The sequence below is a fragment of the Triticum aestivum genome, chromosome 7D (genome assembly GCF_018294505.1).
Source record: "Triticum aestivum cultivar Chinese Spring chromosome 7D, IWGSC CS RefSeq v2.1, whole genome shotgun sequence".
NCBI classification, from domain to species: Eukaryota; Viridiplantae; Streptophyta; class Magnoliopsida; order Poales; family Poaceae; genus Triticum; species Triticum aestivum.
The window spans coordinates 230,795,413-230,812,994 of NC_057814.1; positions in this window are offsets into that span (position 1 = coordinate 230,795,413).

Consider the following 17,582-nt stretch of genomic DNA (forward strand, 5'->3'; position numbering starts at 1 on the left):
AAGGGTAAATAGAAATTGGCATATCACGTTGTGGCTTTTGCGTAGGTAAGAAACGTTCTTGCTAGAAACCCATAGCAGCCACGTAAAACATGCAACAACAATTAGAGGACGTCTAACTTGTTTTTGCAGGGTATGCTATGTGATGTGATATGGCCAAAAGGATGTGATGATGATATGTGATGTATGAGATTGATCATGTTCTTGTAATAGGAATCACGACTTGCATGTCGATGAGTATGACAACCGGCAGGAGCCATAGGAGTTGTCTTAATTTATTGTATGACCTGCATGTCAATGAAAACGCCATGTAATTACTTTACTTTATTGCTAACCGTTAGCCATAGTAGTAGAAGTAATAGTTGGCGAGACAACTTCATGAAGACACGATGATGGAGATCATGATGATGGAGATCATGGTGTCATGCCGGTGACGAAGGTGATCATGCCACGCCTCGAAGATGGAGATCAAAGGCGCAGGATGATATTGGCCATATCACGTCACTTTATGATTTGCATGTGATGTTTATCATGTTTACATCTTATTTGCTTAAAACGAAGGTAGCATAAATAAGATGATCCCTCACTAAAATTTCAAGAGACGTGTTCCCCCTAACTGTGCACCGTTGCGAAGGTTTGTTGTTTCGAAGCACCACGTGATGATCGGGTGTGATAGATTCTAACGTTCGAATACAACGGGTGTTGACGAGCCTAGCATGTACAGACATGGCCTCGGAATACATGCGAAACACTTAGGTTGACTTGACGAGCCTAGCATGTACAGACATGGCCTCGGAACACAATAGATCGAAAGGTCGAACATGAGTCGTATAGTAGATGCGATCAACATGGAGATGTTGACCGATGATGACTAGTCCGTCTCACGTGATGATCGGACACGGCCTAGTTTGACTCGGATCATGTATCACTTAGATGACTAGAGGGATGTCTATCTGAGTGGGAGTTCATTAATCAGATGAACTTAATTATCATGAACATAGTCAAAAGGTCTTTGCAAATTATGTCATAGCTTACGCTTTAGTTCTACTGTTTAAGATATGTTCCTAGAGAAAATTTAGTTGAAAGTTGATAGTAGCAATTATGCGGACTGGGTCCGTGAACTGAGGATTGTCCTCATTGCTGCACAGAAGGCTTATGTCCTTAATGCACCGCTCGGTGTGCTGAACCTCAGCGTCGTCTGTAGATGTTGCGAAACATCTGACATACACGTTTTGATGACTACGTGATAGTTCAGTGCGTAATGCTAACGGTTTAGAATTGTGGCACCAAAGACGTTTTGAAACGTCGCAGAACATATGAGATGTTCCGAAGACTGAAATTGGGATTTCAGACTAGTGCCCACGTCAAGAGGTATGAGACCTCTGACAAGTTTCTTAAGCCTGCAGACTAAGGGAGAAAAGCTCAATCGTTGAGCATGTGCTCAGATTGTCTGAGTGCCACAATCGCTTGAATCGAGTGGGAGTTAATCTTCCAGATGAGATAGTGATGGTTCTCCATAGTCACTGCCACCAAGCTATTAGAGCTTCGTGATGAACTATAACATATCAGGGATAGACATGATGATCCTTGAGCAACTCGCGATGTTTGACACCGCGAAAGTAGAAATCAAGAAGGAGCATCAATTGTTGATGGTTAGTAAAACCACTAGTTTCTAGAAGGGCAAGGGCAAAAGGGATACTTCATGAAACAGCAAATCATTTGCTGCTCTAGTGAAGAATCCCAAGGTTGAACCCAAACCCGAGACTAAGTGCTTCTGTAATGAGGGGAACGGTCACTGAAGCAGTACTACCCTAGATACTTGGTAGATGAGAAGGCAGGCAAGGTCGACAGAAGTATATTGGATATAGATTATATGAATGTGTACTTTACTAGTACTCCTAGCAGCACCAGGGTATTAGATACGGTTCGGTTGCTAAGTGTTAGTAACTCGAAATAAAAGCTGCGGAATAAACGGAGACTAGCTAAAGGTGAGATGACGATATGTGTTGGAAGTGTTTCCAAGGTTGATGTGATCAAGCATGGCATGCTCCCTCTACCATCGAGATTGGTGTTGAACCTAGATAATTGTTATTTGGTGTTTGCGTTGAGCATAAACATGATTGGATTATGTTTATCGCAATACGGTTATTCATTTAAGGAGAATAATGGTTACTCTGTTTATTTGAATAATACCTTCAATGGTCTTGCACCTAAAATGAATCTCGATCGCAGTGATACACATGTTCGTGCCAAAAGATATAAAATAGTAATGATAGTACCACATACTTGTGGCACTGCCATTTGAGTCATATTGGTATATATGCATGAAGAAACTCCATGCAGATGGATCGTTTGGACTCACTTGATTTTGAATCACTTGAGACATGCAAATCATACCACATGGGCAAGATGACTGAAAAGCCTCGTTTTCAGTAAGATGGAACAAGAGAGCAACTTGTTGGAAGTAATACATTTGATGTGTGCAGTCCAATGAGTGCTGAGGCACGCAGTGGATATCGATATGTTCTTACTTCACAGATGATTTGAGTAGATGCTGAGTGTATTTACTTGATGAAACACAAGTCTGAATTATTGAAAGGTTCAAGTAATTTCAGAGTGAAGTTGAAGATCGTCGTGACAAGAGGATAAAATGTCTATGATATGATCATAGAAATATCTGAGTTACGAGTTTGGCACACAATTAAGATATTGTGGAAAGTGTTTCACAATTAATGCCGCCTGGAACACCATAGTGTGATGGTGTGTCCGATCATCATAACTGCACCCTATTGGATATGGTGCATACCATGATGTCTCTTATCGAATTACCGCTATTGTTTATGGGTTAGGCATTAGAGACAACCGCATTCACTTTAAATAGGGCACCACGCAATTCCGTTGAGACGACACCGTTTAGAGAAACCTAAGCTGTCGTTTCTTAAAAGTTTGGGGCTGCGACGCTTATGTGAAAATGTTTCAGGCTGATAAGCTCGAACCCAAAGCGGATAAATGCATCTTCATAGAATACCCAAAACAGTTGGGTATACCTCCTATTTCAGATCTGGAAGCAAAGGTGATTGCTTCTAGAAACAGGTCCTTTCTCGAGGAAAAGTTTCTCTCGAAAGAATTGAGTGGGAGGATGGTGGAGACTTGATAAGGTTATTGAACCGTCACTTCAACTAGTGTGTAGCAGGGCGCAGGAAGTTGTTCCTGTGGCACCTACACCAATTGAAGTGGAAGATTATGATATTGATCATGAAACTTCGGATCAAGTCACTACCAAACCTCGTAGGTCGACAAGGATGCGTACTACTTCAGAGTGGTACGTAATCCTGTCTTGGAAGTCATGTTGCTAGACAACAATGAACCTACGAGCTATGGAGAAGCGATGGTGGGCCCATATTCCGACAAATGGTTAGAAGCCATGAAATCCGAGATAGGATCCATGTATCAGAACAAAGCATGGACTTTGGTGAACTTGCCCGATGATCGGCAAGCCATTGAGATAAATGGATCTTTAAGAAGAAGACGGACCTGGACGGTAATGTTACCGTCTATGAAGCTCGACTTGTGGCAAAGAGTATTTTCACAAGTTCAAGGAGTTGACCACGATGAGATTTTCTCATCCGTAGCGATGCTTAAGTCCGTCGGAATCATGTTAGCATTAGCTGCATTTATGAAATCTGGCAGATGGATGTCAAAACAAGTTTCCTTACCAGTTTTCGTAAGGAAAGGTTGTATGTGATACAATCAGAAAGGTTTTGTCGATCCTAAGGATGCTAAAAGGTATGCTAGCTCCAGCGATCCTTCCATGGACTAGAGCAAGCATCTCGGAGTCAGAATATACGCTTTGATGGAGTGATCAAAGTTTTTGGGTTTATACAAAGTTTGTTAGAAACTTGTATTTACAATAAAGTGAGTGGGAGCGCTACAACATTTCTGATAAGTATATGTGAATGACATATTGTTGATCCGAAATGATGTAAAATTTCTGGAAAGCATAAAGGGTTGTTTGAAAGGAGTTTTTCAAAGGAAGACCTGGATAAAGCTGCTTACATATTGGGCATCAAGATCTATAGAGATAGATCAAGACGCCTGATGATACTTTCAAAGAACGCACACCTTGACATGATTTTGAAAGAGTTCAAAATAGATCAGCAAAGAAGGAGTTCTTGGCTGTGTTACAAGGTGTGAGTATTGAGTAAGACTCAAGACCTGACCACAGCAGAAGAGAGAGAAAGGACGAAGGTCGTCCCCTATGCTTTAGACGTAGGCTCTACAGTATGCTATGCTGTGTACCGCACATGAAGTGTGCCTTGCCATGAGTTGGTCAAGGGGTACAATAGTGATCCGGGAATGGATCACATGACAGCGGTCGAACTTATCCTTAGTATCTAGTGGACTAAGGAATTTTCTCGATTATGGAGGTGAAAAGGAGTTCGTCGTAAAGGGTTACGTCGATGCGAACTTTGACACTAATCCGGATGACTCTGAGTAGTAAACCGGATTCGTATAGTAGAGCAGTTATTTGAAATGGCTCCAAGTAGCGCGTGGTAGCATCCACAAGATGACATAGATATTCGTAAAGCACACACGGATCTGAAAGGTTCAGACCCGTTGACTAATAACCTCTCTCACAAGCATAACATGATCAAACCAGAACTCATTGAGTGTTAATCACATAGTGATGTGAACTAGATTGTTGACTCTAGTAAACTCTTTGGATGTTGGTCACATGGTGATGTGACCTGTGAGTGTTAATCACATGGTGATGTGAACTAGATTATTGACTCTAGTGCAAGTGGGAGACTGTTGGAAATATGCCCTAGAGGCAATAATAAATTGGTTATTATTATATTTCCTTGTTCATGATAATCGTTTATTATCCATGCTAGAATTGTATTGATAGGAAACTCAGATACATGTGTGGATACATAGACAACACCATGTCCCTAGTAAGCCTCTAGTTGACTAGCTCGTTGATCAATAGATGGTTACGGTTTCCTGACCATGGACATTGGATGTCGTTGATAACGGGATCACATCATTAGGAGAATGATGTGATGGACAAGACCCAATCCTAAGCCTAGCACAAGATCGTGTAGTTCGTTTGCTAAGAGCTTTTCTAATGTCAAGTATCATTTCCTTAGACCATGAGATTGTGCAACTCCCGGATACCGTAGGAATGCTTTGGGTGTACCAAACGTCACAACGTAACTGGGTGGCTATAAAGGTGCACTACAGGTATCTCCGAAAGTGTCTGTTGGGTTGGCACGAATCGAGACTGGGATTTGTCACTCCGTGTAAACGGAGAGGTATCTCTGGGCCCACTCGGTAGGACATCATCATAATGTGCACAATGTGACCAAGGAGTTGATCACGGGATGATGTGTTACGGAACGAGTAAAGAGACTTGCCGGTAACGAGATTGAACAAGGTATCGGGATACCGACGATCGAATCTCGGGCAAGTAACATACCGATTGACAAAGGGAATTGTATACGGGATTGATTGAATCCCCGACATCGTGGTTCATCCGATGAGATCATCGTGGAACATGTGGGAGCCAACATGGGTATCCAGATCCCGCTGTTGGTTATTGGCCGGAGAACGTCTCGGTCATGTCTGCATGGTTCCCGAACCCGTAGGGTCTACACACTTAAGGTTCGATGACGCTAGGGTTATAGGGAATAGATATACGTGGTTACCGAATGTTGTTCGGAGTCCTGGATGAGATCCCGGACGTCACGAGGAGTTCCGGAATAGTCCGGAGGTAAAGATTTATATATGGGAAGTCCTGTTTTGGTCACCGGAAAAGTTTCGGGTGCTATCGGTAACGTACCAGGACCACCGGGAGGGTCCCGGGGGTCCACCAAGTGGGGCCACCGGCCCAGAGGGCTGCGTGGGCCAAGTGTGGGAAGGGACCAGCCCCTAGGTGGGTTGGTGCGCCTCCCACAAGGGGCCCAGGGCGCAGGAAGGGGGGGGGAGGGGGAAACCCTAGGCTCAGATGGGCCTAAGGCCCACCTAGTGGTGCGCCCCCCTCTCTCCCCCCTTGGCCGCCCCCCTAGATGGATCTAGGGCTGGCCGCACCCCTTGGGGGGGAAACCCTAGATGGGGGTGCAGCCCCTCCCCCTCCCCTATATATAGTGGGGGTTTTGGGGCTGCCAAACACATGAGACTTCCTCTCTCTTGGCGCAGCCCTACCCCTCTCCCTCCTCCTCCTCTCCCGCGGTGCTTGCCGAAGCCCTGCAGGATTTCCGCGCTCCTCCATCACCACCACGCCGTCGTGCTGCTGCTGGACGGAGTCTTCCCCAACCTCTCCCTCTCTCCTTGCTGGATCAAGGCGTGGGAGACGTCACCGGGCTGCACGTGTGTTGAACGCGGAGGCGTCGTGGTTCGACGCTTAGATCGGAATCAACCGCGATCTGAATCGCTACGAGTACGACTCCTTCATCCGCGTTCTTGCAACGCTTCCGCATCGCGATCTACAAGGGTATGTAGATGCACTCCCCTTCCCCTCGTTGCTAGATTACTCCATAGATTGATCTTGGTGATGCGTAGAAAATTTTGAATTTCTGCTACGTTCCCCTACACTAATATGTTGTAAAGTAGACCCGAGGGCCATAGGTTTCACTAGTGGCTTCTCTCAAGATGGCATATATTACGGTGGGTGAACAAATTATTGCCGAGCAATTGATAGAAAAGCGCATAGTTATGAGAATATCTAGGCATGATCATGAACATAGGCATCACGTCCGTGTCAAGTAGACCGAAATGATTCTGCATCTACTACTATTACTCCACACATCGATCGCTATCCAGCATGCATCTAGAGTATTAAGTTCATAAGAACTGAGTACCGCATTAAGCAAAATGACATGATGTAGAGGGATAAACTCAAGCAATATGATATATACCCCATCTTTTTATCCTCGATGGCAACAATACAATAGATGCCTTGCTGCTCCTACTGTCACTGGGAAAGGACAATGCTAGATTGAACCCAAAGCTGAGCACTTCTCCCATTGCAAGAAAGATAATTCGAAGAGACTTGCAAAGATATCAAATCATGCATATAAGAATTCAGAGAAGAACCAAATAATATTCATAGATAATCTTGATCATAAATCCACAATTCATCGGATCTCGGCAAACACACCGCAAAAAGTTTTACATCGAATATATCTCCAAGAACATCGAGGAGAACTTTGTATTGAGAATCAAAGAGAGAGAGAAGAAGCCATCTAGCTGATAACTATGGACCCGAAGGTCTGTGGTAAACTACTGACGCTTCATCGGAGAGGCTATGGTGTTGATGTAGAAGCCCTCCATGATCGATTCCCCCTCCGGCAGATCGCCGGAAAAGGCCCCAAGATGGGATCTCACGGGTACAGGAGGTTGCGGCGGTGGAAAAGTGGTTTCGTGGCTCTCCTGGATGTTTTTAGGGTACAAGAGTATATATATATATATGCGAAAGAAGTACGTCGGTGGAGCTCCATGGGGCCCACGACGGTGGGGGCGCTCCTACCCCCTGGGCGCGCCCTCCTGCCTTGTGGCTGCCTCGCGGAGTTCCAGACTTCAACTCCAAGTCTTCTGGATTGCGTTTGTTCCAAGAAAGATCATCGCGAAGGTTTCATTCTGTTTGGATTTCGTTTGGTATTCCTTTTCTGCGAAACACTGAAATTGGCAAAAAAACAGAACCTGGCACTGGGCCTCCTGTTAATAGGTTAGTCCCAAAAATAATATAAAAGAGCATATTAAAGCCCATTAAACATCCAAAACAGATAATATAATAGCATGGAACAATCAAAAACTATAGATACATTGGAGACGTATCAATGGGCCGGGTTGCCTGCCTATGGCGGCTCAGGACTTGAAATAGCACTTCTGACTTGGCAATTCATAATATGCAGGAAATGTTGGATGAGGCCGAGTCGTTTGTGGCCGGCTTGCAAAGGAAATTGAAGAAGGAGAGAGGGCTCAAGTTGAAGGCACAAAACTTGTCTTCAAACCTCCAGAAATCCCTACGCCAAGCAACTGATCCACCGCAGGATGCCAAGGCCAACTTTGAGAAGGAGAAGGCAACTTGCTAAAGAGAGTTGAACATGCTGAGGCTGAACTTAAGCCGGTGAAGCAAGAGTTGGCAACATTGAAAAGCCAAATCAAGGACATGTGTGTGGCCATTTTTGGTAAGTATAATCCATTCAAGCCGGCAGAGCCAGACCGACTCATCTTATTTTCTGGGTTACTGATAATTTTTTATGTATGTTGACAGGTAGAAAAGGCCATAATCTTGTGGAGCAACTTGTGGTGAAGCTGAAAGCCGTGTACAAATTTCTTGAGCAATTGTATGTTGGCGGCACATCCTGCATCATGGTAGTCAAAAATACTAAGGCGCCACCCTAGTGTATCATGGACACGCTGAAGGAGTTGTCCACATTACCAGAGTGGATAAAAGAACACTACAAAAAAAGACACATCCGTGACATTTTGGGCCGAACGAATTTTTTTCTGTCATGCTTATGACACTTCTATGACGATAATTGTGACAAAACCCGGTATCATCATAGATGTGGTGGGCTCCTACTTCTATGACAAAAAATCATGATAGAAAATGGGCTTTGACGCAACTGCATGACATTCTTTGGGCCGTCCATGACGGAAAAAACCGTGCTAGAAGCAAGGGCGAGGAAAATATCGGGGAGTTCCCGGTTACGGTGGGTGGTCGGGGCCGAGCGATAAGCGTTTCTCTCATACACATACGCGCGTGGGTGAGAGGCGTTGGGCTCTAAATGAACCCGAGCGAGGCGTTCGCCTACTAAACCCGAGCGATTGCATTGCAGGCTACGCGTTACTGAACCCGAGCGATCGATCAATCTGGCTGTTAACTGAACCCAATCGAGCGATTCCTTCGCTACTGCTGCTAACTAAAGCCGATCGAACCTGCCGCCTCTTGATGAACAGTGAGCATTGTTGGGGGGTTGGATGAACAGTTCCCGGTGGGGATTGGATGAACAGGACCCCGTGGTAGTAGAGGTCGTTGCCGCTGGATGAACAGGACCCCGATCGATCAAGCCGGTTGGGGGGGGGGATGAACATGACCCCGTGGAGGGCTGGATGAACAGGACCCCGTGGAGGGCTAGTTGAATAGTAGCCGGCGGAGGGCTGGATGAACAGTAGCCCATGGAGGGGTGGTTGAACAGGACACCATGGAGAGGGCTAGTTGAACAGTAGCCGGTGGTGGAGCGGTGGAGGCTGGATGAACAGGAGCCTGTGGATGAACTGTCACAAGTGGAGGCTGGAGGAGGTCGATGGTGGATGAACAGTAGCGCATGGAGGCTGGAGGAGGTCGATGGTGGAGATGAACAGTAGCGCGTGGAGTCCCGTTTTGCGGTACACCACACCCCTCCCTATGAACATGACCCCCGTTTTGACTGTAGCGCTCCAACACAAGTCCGTGTCCTCTGTTTTGCGGTACGCCACACCCCTCCCGATCAACAGGACCCCGTTTCGACCGTAGGAGGTCCAAGAGAAGTCCGCTTCCTCCGTTTTGCGGTATGCCACACCCCTCCCGGTGAACAGGATCCCGTTTTGACCGTAGGCGGTCGAACACAAGGTCGTTTCCTCCGTTCTGCGGTACGCCAGGCCTTGTTTCGATCGGCTGTTCCGTCCAAGTCGGTTGGCTCCCGATGAACACAACGCATTCCGTTGCCCCCCAATGAACACAACGACGCAGTTTCTCCGTTCCGACCCAGCCATGTACACGAGCCCTAGCCGTACGTATGCGCGAGTAGGCATTCGAGACCCCGCCCGTATGTACGTACGTGGCCGTATTTACTTTCTTGCATCCTAGCTATACGTACGAGTACATGCTACGTCCACGCCTCTACTACGACATGTGCCCTTCCTTACTCAGCCACGGTTCATCACTACAGCCTGCAGACAGACCAATCGACCAGTATGTATGTACACGTTCGCGACCAGAATGACAACGCTACATACGTTTCGACCAGGTGGGTCCCGACCGTCAGGGAGGATAAGGAGGCACTTCCTTGTGTGCGAAGATGTAGCTGGTGGGTCCCAGCTGTCAGGGGGAAACATTTTTTTCACGAAATACGGTGGCCCGTCTGATGGGTCCCTGCTGTTAGGTGGAGGAATCATTATTTTGCGCGTAATAAGGTTGCACTTCCTTGCTGCGGCCATGGACCCAGCTGTCAACCTCTCCACGTGCAGTACTCTTCCGATGGAAGTCGTTCCTTGACCACATTGACCAAGCCGCACCGAGAGCACCAAGGCGATGGACGACGGAGAGGCCTAGGAAGGGGACGATGCCTGAGCCGGGGAAGACGCGGCAGTGGATGCCCACGCGGAGATGAGTACGATGGTTGACCGGTTCGGCTGCGGTGTGAGGCCGCCGTCGCCGCAGAATAACAGGGGGTGTGGGTGAGTAGAGGGATGGCCTGGCCAGCGGTGGGAGTAGTAGCGGGCGGTGAGGCCTCCGCGGTAGCACAGCCGGCCACGGGAGGCAGGAGCAGGCAGCACGGCCGGCGCTGGTTTGGGCGGCTAGAGCAACAAGACTAGAGGTTGAAGAAGCACTACGGCCGTTGGATGGACATCGTAAGTCACTGGAGCTAGAATCATTCATATTGACTAAGTTGACAAAGCCCTCCGTCCGCGTCAGTAGGCCCACAAGTCAGCCTCCAACTATGGTGGGTCCCAGCTAGCAGGGGAGTATTCATTTTTTGTGTGTAATAAGGAGGCACTTCCTTGCTTGCGAAGATATAGCTGGTGGGTCCAAGCTATTAGTGGGGAAAACATTTTTTCACGAAATACAGATGCCCTTCCGGTGGGTCCTAGCTGTCAGGTGGAGGAATCATTATTTTGCGCGTAATAAGGAGGCATTTCCTTGCGTACGGCTGTGGACCCAGCTGTCAGCCTCTCCATGTACAGTCCACTTATGATGGATGTCGTTCATTGACCATGTTGACCACGCTGCGTCGAGAGCACCAGGGCGGTGGACGACGGTGAGGCCTAGGAAGGGAACGACACATAGCTAGGGAAGACTCGGCAGTTGTTTCCCACGCGGAAGGGAGTACGAGGGTTTACTAGTTCGTCTACCGTCACCGGAGAATAACAGCAGGTGTGGGTGAGTAGAGGGATGGCTAGGCCAGCGATGGGAGTACAGTGGGGCAGTGAGGCCTGCACAGCAGCACAGCCGGCCGCGGGAGGAGGGAGCAGGCAGTCCCATCGGTGCTTGTTTGAGTGGCTGGAGCAGGAAGAGAAGAGATTGAAGAAGCACGGCGGTCGTTGGATGGACATCCAATAGTCACTACTCTCGTGTGTTCACTAAGTTGACATGGCGTTGCATGTGCGTCAACCTTTTTTTAGGAAAGCGTACGCGTCAACCTATAGTAGGCGCACAAGTCAGCCTCAAATGTGTGGAAAATAGCATACAACCCATCTGCCATTATTTCTAATAATTTATGGCCCATTTGCTAATTCTTAAGGATTTTTTTGGAGCCCATCTTTTTGGTAGCATTACAACCCATATTGTGGCCACGGTTAAATATTATATGAAATTTTGCATATTTCGGTGCGGTGAACTGTTTTTAATCCCGAAATTTCGAGTCACATTCAAACTAATTTGAAAAATAAATTCATATCAATATAAAATCCAAATAATTGTCCACGCATAAAAATCATGGAATTTAAAATCTCGAAATGGAAAAAAAAGAAATTTGAAACTAATTGCCGGTTTGATTTGTTTTAAAAATGTACACCCCATTTCTCATTACTGATATCCCATTTTCTTGTCTTGAAAGATTTGCAGCCCAGCAGGGCTGACAAAGCAAGTAGGCCTCGGTTGGGTATTCTGCAAAAGAACAAAAAAACCGGGCTAGCCATTTTCAGAAAGAAAAAAACTACTGGGCTGGTCTTGTGGTAAACATAAAAGAAAAGGCTGGCTAGACAGGCCAGAGTGCCCCGCACAGCCCAGTTGACACCTTACTTCCGTCTAAAAAACAAAGATAACTCGGCAAGCTACTTTCTTCAAAAGAAATACTAGGAAAGCTATTGGGTCCCTCGTGTCAGCCGCTCCTTGTGCAATTCTCTTGTTTATTGACTACGTTGATAATGGCATGGGACCCAGATGTCAGAAATCCATTAGGAGGAACCATTTTTCTGGCTTGAAATAAGGAGGCACTTGCTTGCGTACTGCCATGACCCTCGTGGGTCCCTGTTGTCATCCTCTCCATGTACAATCATCTCCTGATTGTGTACGCGTCAACCTAGTAGGCCCAGAAGTCATCCTCTAAACCCGTGGCGGACAAATACTGCCCATTTAAAAAAATAACAGCCCATTCCATACGTTCACATGGAAAGTTCAACATACAGAGCAAAGTAACAGGTATAACCAGTTATAGAGTACTGAACTTCCACGTTGACAACCATCATAGCCAAGTTAACTATCTACTCCCACTAATACTCTAGTGTACAAGTGCAGACTTACTCCTAGCTAACTAGACGATGCCAGCCGCCATCTGTGGTACACGCTAAATGCCGGCACCGACGTCCTCCTCCTCGCCTCGGACTTGCTGGAGGTGCGATAGGGCGCGTTTCTCACGCGCGTTGGCCCTTTCCATGCCGGCGTGGTCCACCTAAGCTTCGGCTTCTAAGCGGGAAACCCACTTGACGAGCTGGTAGTAAAATTCGGCGTCGTGCACGCGTGAGTGCCCGACAGCCTCTAGGGCTATTTGTCGGGCGCCGGCCTCCATGTAGTCAGCCCAGTCGTGGGCACTCTGCTCGCGACTCAAAGCGGCGGTGCGTTGTTGCTCCGTGCCCCGCTGGCGGTGTTAATCAGCGATACACTGCTCCTCCGCCAGGCGGTCGTGCTCCAACAAGTCCACATACTCTGATTGCCATCTAAAGACCGATAGAATGCCTCGTCCCTCCATCTTCCTTCCGGTGAATAACCAAACACTAGCTCTAGCACGGAGCGCCTCTGGCGTCACCTATTGCGGACGGTTGGGGGCATGACGGACGTGGTGAGAGGGAGGGCAAGTGGCGAGCAACGTCGGGCCGGTGGGGGTTGTGAGGGGAGCCGATAGGGCGAGTTGGGTGACGGTGCTACCAGAGAATGCCGGAAACCAGTAATTATAGGCGGAAGGTAGGTGAAGCAGCGTGTCGCGGAAAACGCGACGGTCATCAGAATTCAATGCATAAGCAGGCATGGCTTAGCGCGCCAGCTTACGGTGGAAAACTGGAAAAATTGATGTGTCGTCCTGTCCCGTCAGTGTTGCGTCCCGTCTGTGCTGGGTCGCACATCGGCATGACGGTCAAACGAGTGCACTCGAATCATCCAGATGAGGTACTCCCTCCTTGTCAAAAATGATTCCACCACTCATCATCTACCTTGGTTGGTGTGATTTTTGAATTGAGCCCTGCAAACCGGAAAGGAGGTAGTACGTGCGTGATGCGCTATTTATTCGTGTAGGATCAAGTATGTCGGATAGTGTATGTGTAGGATCGAGTAGGTCGGATAGTGTACGTGTAGGATCGCATTAGTTGATGAACATTCGCTGGGAGATAAGACATTTGCGAACGTTTTTGCTGGCAATTTCTTCAGATTCGCATGGCATTTTCTTCAGAACAGCATGTCGGTTTCTTTAGAGGTAGGCATTTTTATTCAGAAAACTGCCACCTTTAAATCTTGCGTCGCAACTAAAACTGCCAGGAGCGTATTAGTAGGCTAGCTAGTGATCGATAAGTAACTTGTAAACACTGAGCGAACAGAAATAAGGAACTGCTAGTAACTTGTAAACACTGAGAACATAGAAATCAGGATCATGCTATGCACAGTAGTAAGGGCCGATCCGTTCAAAATGTTCACACGAGACTCAAAGGCTTGGCATTGTAATATGTTCACATTAGTGGCCCAAATTCACTACCAACTAGTAACATGTTAATACATCTCAATGATTCACAGATCATATACAAATATGTAGCTCCAGAAGCAAAGATCTAGAAAAAACATATGTTCTTCCTACTAACATGGATGCTTCTCTGGGCCAACATTCAGTACAGAGTGAAAGACAATTTTTTTTGTGAAGTCTACAATTCCTCTTGCAAACGTAAGTGGTTTCACCAACAGCTGGAACCATGAGAATGAACACATGACGGAGGAACATCCACTGCAATATGATTTGGTCTTCTCTCGATCACACGGCGAGACTATTTTTGGAATACAAACTTTAACCTAGGCAAAATTATGCCCATTGTATAATCTGACCAAAGCAATGAAGCACCTAGTGTTGGCCAATAAATAGTACAGTACTACTTTTGTGCAGTCCATGAAGTGACTATCCAGTCTTTCTGTGTCTATTTTCAAATGGCACTACATGCAGTGAGTATACTATTCTTTTCTGCAGTTCCACCAAAAATGCGGTCACTTTGTTTGTTTGCCAAATAGCAATGGGCAGACATCTATTTGCATAAATATCAACCTGCTAGTAAACATATACCACACCTTGTATTTTTGGTTTAAACACGCCTCTTCCGCTTAGCATCTGTCATGTTTTGCACTGGACAATTTGATAATGTCATGTTTTGCACTGGACAATTTTGTACTGAATTGATTTGCTGGTTCAGAGCAGAAATATAGCATCTATTCTTCATCAAACCAAGGATATCCATTTTCGCAGTGATGGAAGAGGTGAAATTGATACAACCTAAATTGAGCATCCAATCGTTTAATCATGTCCAGCACCTCCAATGTAGGTCCACTCTGCCAATAAATTCACATGCAAACCACTAATATTACTATCTAATGACAGTACAAAAAAAGTAGCAAGATAGTAGCAAACCATGTACCTTCATAATGAACAGCTCATAGTGCCACCAATTGGATATAAAGGTTTGGAAGAAAACATGCTCCTAATGTTGAACCATTTGGACTTTTTGTGCAGTTCCACTAAAATCGAGCATCCCTGTTTGCATAGATATTGAAAGTGTGATTACTATAAAAGTGGCACTAGTTGAAGCATAGACTCACAAATATAAGCATTCCAATTTCTTACTAGGAAAAGGTAGCAAGACTGTTTCAAACCAACTGTTTGAAGGAATTAATAAGGCAACAACGGCTGATGTCAGGAAGGCATACATAGTTTTTTCTTAAAAATTGAACCATTCCTGACCTTTCCTCTTCTTTTAAGCATATTTTGTGCAGTTCAACTAAAATAAAATGCCATCACCACCTTGACAATTCGGTGACATTGTACAAAAAGAAATGACTTAACATTACATCATGATGTCAGGTATGTAATCGACAGGCATTAGAGACAAACATACAGACCTCCTCCGATAACATAATGAACATTAAAATTTTAACAAAGGTGTGACTAGCTTTACCGGGATAATTTGAGTGAACTCTACACCCTTGTTCCTTAATATAAGACGTTTTCGCAGTTCAATTTAAAGTACCCAAACGTCTAGTATTTAGAAAAACAGGTAGTAGTTTTCTTGAGCACATATCTGGGAAAGCTTGCCACACTTTATATATGTCCATACGCTAATGCAACACCATACGAATAGTACAAATATACACTAATCCAGTGGCTAGTGCAACAATAGAGTAGTCTTTTTTTATTACAGGGTACAGTACAATGGTTTTACTGAACAGATTTCCATAAGCTAGCACTGGAAGATTTCTATAAGCATTAACAATACAAAATGTAAAGGTAACAAGTTTCAGCATTGGTATACTAGCTGTGCAACAGCATTAAACCAAATACAAAAGTCTAAAGGTAACTAGCATTATTAACTAATGACAGTATAAAAAATGCAAACCATGTACCTTCAAGGTAAATATCATTTCAAACTCGAGGGAACTTGAAAAATTACTATCCCAATCTTGATAATCGATCAAACATAAAAACTTGATCGAACGGATCAAGAGAACAGCCGGAGGAGGAGATGACCACTCTTGACCTTTCCTCTTCTCGTAATTTTTTGTACAGTTTAACCAAAATAAAATGACATCAGCGCCTTGGCATTTTGGTCACACTGTAAAAAAATGAGTTATCTCATGAAAGTGATGTATGTAATGTATAAGCATCAACAGTGCAAAAATCTGAAGGTAGTAACAAGTTTCATCCTTGGCATACTGGCTGTGCAACAACATTAGAATGCCTTAGCTGAAAAATCTTTAATACATCCACAACCAACAGCTAACCCTGAAACAATCTGGTGACACTGAATGGCATTGCTTAAATTTATCGGTGGCATTAGACTAAGTGCGGCATTAGTTAAATGTGGCATCACTTTAGCAGTAGCATTACTTGACTTTACCGCTGGTGTTATACTAACAGCATAAAAGTGGCAATAAGAGCATGGGATGCCCATTCGGACAGTGGGCGCACCAGTACGATGTACCTCCACGGACGCATAGAGTGGTGCCCAGAGCAACAAATATCCAGGCAGCATATGTGGATTACGTCCCATTTTTGTTCTCTTTAGACACCTTTTTCCTATGTGAGGACATCAAACCGATCGACCTGGTCATTCTCTATTGCGTTGTCATGCCTTTCTACCCTTTTTCAATGAAGAGACATGAGACTCGTTCCTTAGCTATGGATTTTTTCCCTTTTCAACCTAGATGCGGGTTCGATGCCTAGTCTCTTGGACAGTACTTTCTCCCTTCCTTTCCATATTCAACCCAGACATGGATTAGTCTGTAGGAAGTAGGGTTTCCTTTAATAGTGCAAATTAAGGTTTTCGTCTGCGTGACTAGCAGAGCAGAGGATAGCAAATTGGGAAGATGGTGGAGTGGAAAAAGACCCACATGCAGCGAAGTGGCAGATGGGGCAATAGAACAAGGGTATGGTTCGAAAATAGGTAGCATACCTGAGGGTCGGCGAGAAGTGGCTTCGCTCGTGGTCGTCTTCCTCCGCACACACTTCGGCAGCGAGCTTGGGGATGGAGGCCATCCCGCGCGGGCGCTAGGTCTGAGAGGACGGCCTTGTCGTCAGTGCGTGACCTCGCTCGCCGACGACGAGTGCGTCAACGCTGCAAGTCCTTTTCTTCCCTGGCGGATCTGTGACCACTGGTGAGGAGGGAGAGAGAGACCGTCTTTTTTAGATCTGGAGAGAGGGTGATAGTGTGAGAAGAAATTGGGCAGCCCTTAGCAAGAAAGCATTGAAGCTCCAGCCTATATATCTTTTTTGATACTAGTACTAGAGGTGGAGTAGTGGTAGAGTACTTTATATTTTCTCTACATACAGTACCAGTTAGTCGTGCTTCACAACTAAACGGCACACCATTAAAAAAATAAAGGTCGATAACTAATGCGGCACCTCGGGCCAACGCGGCCAGATCGCATTTTGCACGAGAAATTACACACCATGTTTCGTTGACATGTGGTCCCGTTCCAACATGTCAGTGAGACGACGACGAGTCCTTTTGTACAATTTCTGAACGGACGTCTATGTAGGCTGGGGCGCCTCTTCGTGTACCGTGGCAACCGTCCACCGCCTCTTCGCCTTTCCCTCTTGATTTGGAACTGCTGTCGCACGTTCTTCCTCCCTGCTCCA